The sequence below is a fragment of the Saccopteryx leptura genome, chromosome X, assembly GCF_036850995.1.
Source record: "Saccopteryx leptura isolate mSacLep1 chromosome X, mSacLep1_pri_phased_curated, whole genome shotgun sequence".
In the NCBI taxonomy this organism is placed as follows: domain Eukaryota; kingdom Metazoa; phylum Chordata; class Mammalia; order Chiroptera; family Emballonuridae; genus Saccopteryx; species Saccopteryx leptura.
The window spans coordinates 54,561,368-54,570,379 of NC_089516.1; positions in this window are offsets into that span (position 1 = coordinate 54,561,368).

The following is a 9,012-nucleotide window of genomic DNA, read 5'->3' on the forward strand; positions in this document are numbered from 1 at the left end:
TAAATTCCCCCTCCCCGCCTGAAAAATGTGTGATTGATGTATATACCTCTAAACAAAGGAATGGCAAATAAACATTAGAACATTTGGGAATATCTTTTAATATGTAGAACTACATTTTCGCTATTGTGTTACCTTGTAAGTTTTAACATATAGAAATGTTTTTTTATAAATCCTATAGACAAATATTATAATCTTGCTAATGAATTGTGTCATCACTCTCCCTCCCCCTTTTCCCACCAACCTGTGTGTGATCAAAGGTATATAACCTGCCTCAGGGCTGTGCACAGGGCACATGGTTTGGGTCAGCTATGCCCTGTGTTAGCCACATGCAGCCAGCATATTAAATTTTTTCCTTTTAATAAAACTCGTTAAAAATTCATTTAGACTTGGTGTCTCTACATAAAGCCAGCGATGTTGATCCTAATCCGGAGGGACCCGAAACGTTCAAGACACAAACAAGGTCCGTTGATTACACACCAAAGCTTTATTTTCTAGCTTGGCCAAGCGGTGGGAACTCCAACAGGAATCTGAAGGAGAGTGCGCCGGTCTTTTGTTCTACTTAGTTTTTATAGTTTTGTAAGTGGGAAGTACAGAAGCAAAAATTGTAATTAGGAGCCCCTTACCACTATTGGTTATAGTCATATGTCCTTTAACATGATAGGACCATGTTCAATTTGCAAGCCATACATCCTTTTGGAGAAAACAAAATTTACAAATCAACACATTGGTAGAAAGATGTCTCTTTACATATTAAAAGGCTTTCCTATATTATCTAGTGTTTATCTGCCATCTCTCTGTCTAGAGTCACACGTGTTAACCACACGCATTTACATAGGAGAGGTAGTTTCTGTGGGGACAAATGCCTGCAAATGGCTCATTGCTATAAGAAAAGGTTTATTTTGGCTTTTCTCTTCCTGCACCTGGCTAGCCATTCACCCCTTTCCCCAAAGGTGTGATGGAATTTCTGGGGATTCATGTTTTCCTCCCCTTTGCATTTACAATACAATGCCAATCACACATTACAGAAACTATTCTCACAATTTCTCTGCACACCTTAACCCAAATTAATAAAATGTTCTCCAAGCCTCTTACAATATTAATATTAATTCTGTAGCTTTTGGTACTTTACAACACCTGCGGGTGAAGTGGCTCAGTGGCTTCTCAGGCAATATGGTATAACACCCATGTTTTTGTAACAAGAGGAGATTAGAGTGAAGACACATGAAAGGAAAACCATGTGAGGACACAAGAAAAAGACAGCCATCTACAAGCCAAGAAGAAAAGCCTCTGAATAAACCAACCCTGCTGACACCTTGATCTCACACGTCTGGCCTCCAGAACTGAGAGAAAATAGATGTCTGCTGTTTAAGTTATCCAGTCTATGATACTTTTGTTATGGCAACTTGAGCAGAGTACTTACTCAGAGCTACTATATGCCAGGTACTTTTCTAGGACCTGGGATTTCAGAAGCCAACAATACAAACAAAAACTACCATCTATCGTGAAGATTAGACAAAGAAACAAAGAACTTGTAAATACAGGATGTTAAGTGATGATCAGTGCTTTGGAGAAAAATGAAGCAAAGAAGGGTCTTGGGGCATGGAGTATTTAAACATAGTGGTCATGGAAGACCCTAGTGAAAACATAGCATTTGAGCTAAGACCCACAGAAGATGAGGGGAAATATTGTTCCAGGTCGAGGGATCCACATATGCAAAAGCCCTGGAATCAATGGCATGGCTAGCACATCTTTGAGTCATCCAGGAAGCTGGTAAGCTGACATGGAGTTAGAGAGAAGGATGGTGGAGGACATGGCCAGAGAAGCCATGATGGGGATGGCAAGAAATTGTGCAAAATTTGGACTTTGGACTCTGGCTGTTAGAGTGATGTGGAGAGACATTGAATGATATGAGGTAAAGGATAACATGATTTGACCTAGTTTCATAAATATGATCAATCTGGTTGCTTCATGAGAACAGATTGAAGGGAGGTAATGGTGGAAGTAGAAACACTATTTAGGGACTATTGGAATAATCCAGGTAGGAGAAAATGGTGGCTTATATGAAGTGATGCAGTAAAGGTGGTGAAAGGAAAGCACATTCTGGAATGATTTTGATGGTTGGAGTATCATTAGAGTTGATGACAGATTGATACTGGGCTATGACAGAAAGATAGGAGTCAAGGACAGATTTCAGAATTTTAGTCAGAGGAATGGGAAAGGTGTAGATACATTAGCTGAATTGAGGAAGACAGCGACGTATGATGGAGTAGGCTGAATGAGGATTCTGGAGTTCAAAGCAACTCAGGGCTGGAGATATAATTGAAGAATAGTAGCATCTAATCAGTATTAAAAGTCCTAAGACTGGATGAGATCAACAAGGGAGTGAGTACAAGAAAAAGAAAAACAACTCAAGAATCAAGCCCTAGGCAGTCCAATATTTAACGATGGGGTAGATGAGAAAGAATCAGCAAATGAGATCAGGAAAGAATGATCAATTCTTCAAATCCTACTGACTAGGAATGTTGGAGGAGAACAAAGAATTGACCCTTGTGTTTACCAGTGTAAAGTCATTGATGACTTCTAAGAGAAATTTCCAGGGAGACATGGGGGTGCAAAGGCAGATCAGAATTTTTCAATCAAAAGTAAGAAAAAAAATTAGAAACAGAGAGTACTGACTGACAAGTCTTTGAGGAGTTTTGCTGTACAGGAAAACAGAGAAAGAGAGAGTGATGGTGGTGGTACTAGAAGGGGAAAAATAAAAGTTTTTTTCTTTTTCTTTTTTAACATGGGTTAAATTAAAGCAGGGTGATTTGTCTGTGTGCCATGGAGCCAGTAAAGAGGGAAAAACTGCTGATGCAAGAGAGAGGTGCACAGATGCAGGTAGGTAGGAGAGGTGATGGTAAATTTTGGAGCAGTTCTCTTCTGATATCTTCTATTTTGTCAGAAAAACAGGACATCTAAACCACTAGTTAGGAGTGAGGGTGAGAAAAAGATGTTCGTGATTTGGGAAGAGAAGATTTGAAATAGTCTTCTGGGAGATGGAGAGGCTGGAAATGCAGTATGATTGTTGGTTTGATTAAGAGCCACTTGAGGTTTAATGGCTACTAATTTAAAGTGAATTTAAAGCAAAATTACTCAGCATGTCTGAACGGTTTTCTCCAGCCTGTTTAATGTAATGAGTGTAGACTCGGAAAAAGTAGAAAGTTGGATTTTATCAGGTTGAATTTTGCTACATGAGTACAAAGAAATGGCAGAGGGGCACAGGAATTTCTTGTGGATTTAAGGGGAAAATTATGATGATTGACCGTTAATTTTAGGCTGGATAAGGAGAGAAGTAAAGATATAGAGTCAATGGTTGGTGAAAGATGCTGAACAATGCAGTAAGATTGTTGGTAGAAGGGTACCAATGGTTGTCAAAGGATTGTTGAAGTTCATGTAGTACTAAAGGAAATGAGCTGGCTTTCAAAGAGCATCATATAATGGAAATCATGGAGAGGTGGTAATGACAGATAACAACAAGGCCTTAGGATGTGCCACTGGAGTAAGTGACTGCAGTTGGTAGTAGGAAAAAAGTATTTGTGGAGAGTAGGTCAAGGGACTGAAAGACCAGAGGGTTTAATTATCTATGTAGATATTGAAATCACCAACAATGTAAATACATCAGATACACTAAAGTCTTATCTCCTCCCCAACCCCTCACTCCATTACTCAGACTCATCATGAACTTGAAGGGCACCCCATTCCTGAGCTTCACCTCTTCCCAGACTCTCACCTCTCCTTCAACCTCACTTACCTTGGAGGTCACCCCACCACTGAGCCTACACCCCATCAAGAGCTACATCTTATGTTCTAATCTTTTATCTTTTTCTTGAGCCTTGCCCCTGAGCATTTAATTGAGCATGTCCTATTTGCCAGTATTATGCCCTGTGCTGGTAACATCAGGTTGAATCAAATAGACCAGATCTCTGCCCTGCTTCCATTGTAGTTGGAAAGAGAAAGACAATAAACTAGAAAACACAGAGAATACCTATGCAGGCAGTTCATAGAGGTGTGAGAGTGGTAACCAAGGCAGTGACTTTTATTTTATTTTAATTCTAACCCCAACCAGGAGCCTCCAAGTCTGTAGAATTCCCATCAATGTCAGCCCGTGGTGAAAATATGTAGCTTCAATCATGCCCCCAGAGTTTTTCCACTGCAACCCCAACACTGACCTTCACCTTGACCCCATACCAGCCCCAAATGACATCCCTGATTCTCATTTATTCCTTAACCCTCAACTGAGATTCATCATCAAGCATCATCTGTTCCTTAAGTTTCACATTGTTCAGAGACTTACTTCCTGCAATAAGCTCCCTTGTCCCTGATCTGTACTTCTAAACAAATCCTCTCCCAACCCCATCTCTGAGCCCTACCTACTCCTTAACTCAGACCTACCAGGTCCTAAGTTTATCCCTGAGGCCCACCCCAATCCCACACATAATGTTGCTCAGACCCTAACATATTTTATACCTGTTCCCTCACTCCCATTCCAGGCCTATTCTAGCTCTAGTTCTCTACCACTGCAGTCCCAGTCAGCACCCTTGCCTGCCCCTCACTTCATCTTGAATCTTCTCACAACCCTATCCCTGACAACACACCACTTCCTTATGCTTCCTCTATCCCCATTTCTTACACCATTCCTGGCTAAGAAACACAAACTCAGGATTCAGACTGCCCAAGTTCAAAGTCAGTCTTAGTACTTACTGTGTGCCTTGAAGAAATTACTCTGTCTCTCTAGACTTGGTTTTCTCATATGAAAAATGACAATGATAAGAGATCGTACATTCAAAGTCTTTGTAAGGACTGAATGAGATTATTCAAGTAAAGAGTTTAGTATGGGGGAGAAGACAAGATGGTGCTGGAGTAGGCAGACGTACCAACATCCACCTCCCAGAACCAAAGTGGATGACAAACTAATTTTAGGAACTATCATCTGGAAAAACCAACTTTGGCCTAAACTAAGAGGAATCTTCAACCAAGAAACACTGAAGAAGCCACACCGAGACTGGCAGGAAAAGAGGAAATGCAGAGAGGGCTGCCCAGCTCCCTGGAACAAATGGCATCCGGGAGAGACTCTCATGGTGGGAAGTGAGTTTAGCAGAGACGGGAGGGTCCTGAATCCCAAGAACAAAGCCCCAGCCTGCAGCCCCAGAGCCTAGAAAAGGCGTATGGAAAGTATTTAGCAGGAAACAAGTCAGGATACTGTTTGTGAGCAAGAGACTGATTTTTCAGAACCAGGATACTTCTTAAAGGGACCACGCAGAACATCTCTATCACAACCATTCACCCAGGACTCCAGGGGACAGGGAGAGAGGAGGGTACCAGAGTAGCAGGAAGAGAGTGTAATCTAGGAGGCACAGGGAGAAACATTTTGAGAGACAGCCACCCTAACCCCTGGGCTGAGTCACTCCCCAAATCTGAAGTGAATATTTCCCCTGGAAACAGCAATACCAGCAAAGGGAAACAGTACACCAGCCAAACAAGCTCTCCCACAGCACTTAGAGCAGAGTTTCTTAGAAGGAGGGAGCTTTTGGGACTACAGTAGTGAGTAATAGGATCTGAGCTGCAGTGTCCACACCCCACAGAGCTGAGGGCTCACCAGTGGGCAGGCGGTGCGGGATGCAGAAGCGTGGCTCAGTCGGCAAGGACGGAAGCTGGCTGGCCACCACTGGGCCCAGGTGTGAGCTCAGTCTTGCCCAGCTGGGGAGGAAGGGGCATACAAAAGCGGTCAAGCCCAGCTGTGAGCCATCTATAATTCAGCCTGCGGGGGAAGGGCAGGAACCCCGAAAAGGGGTGGAGACCCGCCCTTGAGCAAGGGCACAGGAGCATAGCTTTGCCCAGCCCACAGAACTGAGGCTTGTGGCCTGACTTGAGAGCCAGCTCCTCCCACAGGGGTGGAGCCAAAAACCCAGATCAGGTAGAGTATCGCTACTGACCATGGGCACACAGTCCCAACCGACCTGTGGAGCCAAGGCTTGCAGCCCTCCCATGAGCAAGTTCCTCCTACAGGGGCAGGACGAAAGCCCAGAAACAGGCAGAGACCCACAGCTGAGCAAAAATGCTCACCACTGCCCTCAGGGCCGAGCATAATGCCATACACATGGGTGGGTGTAAGGCCAGGAGCCGCCATCGTGGCCATTCACATGCAGGATCCCATTGGATTCGGGCAGACAATAAAGAAATGGCGGAGTCAGAGGACGGGGGGCCATCGTATTTATTGGTGTCTCACCAAGACAGGCAAACCACAAAAGAAGACAAGGGAAAAGCAGAAAACCAGCTCTTCCCATGAAGGGCAAGGGATCAGGGAAGCCCCTGCAATTGTGATAGCAGGAACTGTGTGTCCAAGCTCCTGGTCTGTCCCACTTTATAGTGTAGAAAACCAAAATCCCTTAATCCAATATACAAACAAGGAAGTCTCTGATACAAAGTCACTTATCCAAGGCCTAATTGGATTCCTCATGAGAGTGCACCACCCAGATCATACAATCAGTCAAGGGTGTGGGGAAAAGCTTAGTCCCAAAACCAAACCTTAGGCTACAACGACCTGGCCTGCTTATAGCCTGTCCCCCACACCCAATATAAGTCACAAGCGAGCAAACATATATATCATACTTACAAACTTATTTGACCAACATTCCACCCCTTTTGCTCGCTTTACAATCTAAACCACAGGCATCTTCCATGATGGTCACTGTGCAAGGAGTAGGATACATTGCATAAACAGAAATAGTACCAACTACAGCAATAGGATTAACAGATCAAAAACTATGGGCGAAATGAGAGTGCTGTCAGTGGCACCAAGAGAGGCAAATCTTTTCCCTCTGGCAGAATACAGGCCAGAGTTTTGTCTGCAGACAGCACCGTAGCTGGCACCAGAGGCTGCCCTGAGCGGGTATAACAAACCTTATTGGCCAATACACCAGCATCTGCTGGTTCTATGTGTAGTAAAATAGGGGAACTCATTATTGGCCATAAAGAAATTACAAAGGTGCCCTTCAAAATGCTGTCCCCTTGAGCACTCAAGGGATAATACACTTCTACCTTAGGTGGCCAGGTGCTGGTTGCCCAAGGAGTTAACTGGAGGTCCACCTCTAACCCCTTTCCCCATGGTGCCAACAAGGCCACCCATCTCAGATGGGGGGCCTGTACAATCCAGGGCCAAGTCCATTGAAGCCGTTGTCCTTTAAGAAGGGCTGTTGGGGCAGGCAAGAGCACGTTGCCCTGCTGTCCGAAACCTGGCTTGAGTAAAATGTCCTTGGTGTGTATCTGCAACTGAATAGGGGCAGCTGTCCGATGCAGGAGGGCCTGTACTGGAGCTGGGCTTCCCTGTCGAGGTCGCTCATTCAAAATCCGAAGTACTGTCCATAAGCGGCGTGTCCATCCAGTAAGAGAGCCGGTGCCCCCCTCCTGTCGCAGTCCCTGCTTTAAGAGTCCATTATGACGCTCAATGATACCAGCAGCCTGGGGGTGGTAGGGAACATGGTACTTCCAGTCCACCCCCAGCTTTTGAGCCCATTGCCTCACCGTTGAACCAGTGAAGTGGGTACCATTGTCACTTTCAAGGACCAGCGGTCGCCCGTATGCAGCACTCAGGCGGTCCAGAGCCTGTATGACTGCCCTCTGGTCAGGGTTACGAGCGGGGTAAGCAGCAAGCAGCCCGGTGGCAGTATCTACACAAGTGACTGCATACTGGTACCCTTCTGACTTTGGTAAGGGTCCAATGATGTCTATCTGCCATCATGTCAGTGGGACATGACCCCTCTGGATCTGTCCAGGTGACACCAGTGGTCTCCGAGGGTGTTCCTTGGAACATACTGCACATTGCTCACAGGCTGCAAGTACCTCTGCATAGGACACAGGCAAGTTCCAAGCCTTAAACGTAGCCCACATAGTTTTCTGTCCTGCATGGAGCAGGCGCCGGTGGAGCCACTGTGCCAAATCACCTGCAGGTGCAGTCTCCAACCATCGCACCCTTGCCAACGTATCTGCCTCATCATTCCCAGGATGGGCTAGAGGGGCATGCCCTGTGACATGATATACTGTCACCTGCTTCTGGTGTCCTATTTCCCATAAGTCCTACCACATGGCCTGACCCCATAATGGACGGTGCATTACCATCCACTGGTTAATGTGCCAAGTAGCAATCCAAAGGGTCAGTCCACGATAGACAGCCCAACTGTCAGTACAGATCACCAGAGGTGAAGGTTCATTATGGGCAACTAGCCAAACAGCTCTTAATTCTGCCCATTGGCTGCTTTGGCCTGTACCCGTGTCCATCCAAATAGTCTCAGTGGCTGGATGGAAGGCGATAGCCATCCATTTGGCAGGTTGGCCCCTGCTGGAACCATCAGTATACCAGGCATCTTCGGGGATGGGCACCCGCCCCTCCTGGTAGGGACTGACCTCAGGTTTTGCCTCCTGAGCCCCAGTTGCACCTGACTCTAAGGTCGCATAGGTGACTGGACCCAAGACTTCCTGCAGTTCTGCCCTCAATGGGCTGGTGCTAAAAGCACAGCGTTGTTGCAGATAGGCACCCCACTTGGCCAGGGTAGACATTTGGGCCATACCACTACGTGGTTTAGTTGCCCAATCTCTCACCCATCCAGCTACAGGGTATGTTGTTTTGACTGTAACAGGTGTTGTGGTTGTAATACTCTCAGTTGCCAGGAGGGCAGCATACACAGCTGCCAGCTGCTTCTCTACTAATGAGTAACGAACTTCAGCACCTTTCCACAATTGGGACCAAAATCTAATAGGTTGCCGTAGGCGCTCTGTCCACTGCCACAAGCCCCATCCAAACCCCTCCGAGGTTACATGAACATCCAGCTCACAGGGCCTGGCAGGATCAAACACATTCAAGGCCTGTGCCACCTTGACAGCTCTCTTAGCAGCTGCAAATGAACCTTGCGCCTGCTCAGTCCAATCCCAGCGAACCCCCTTTCGAATAAGGTTGTACAAGGGGCGTAGTAACTG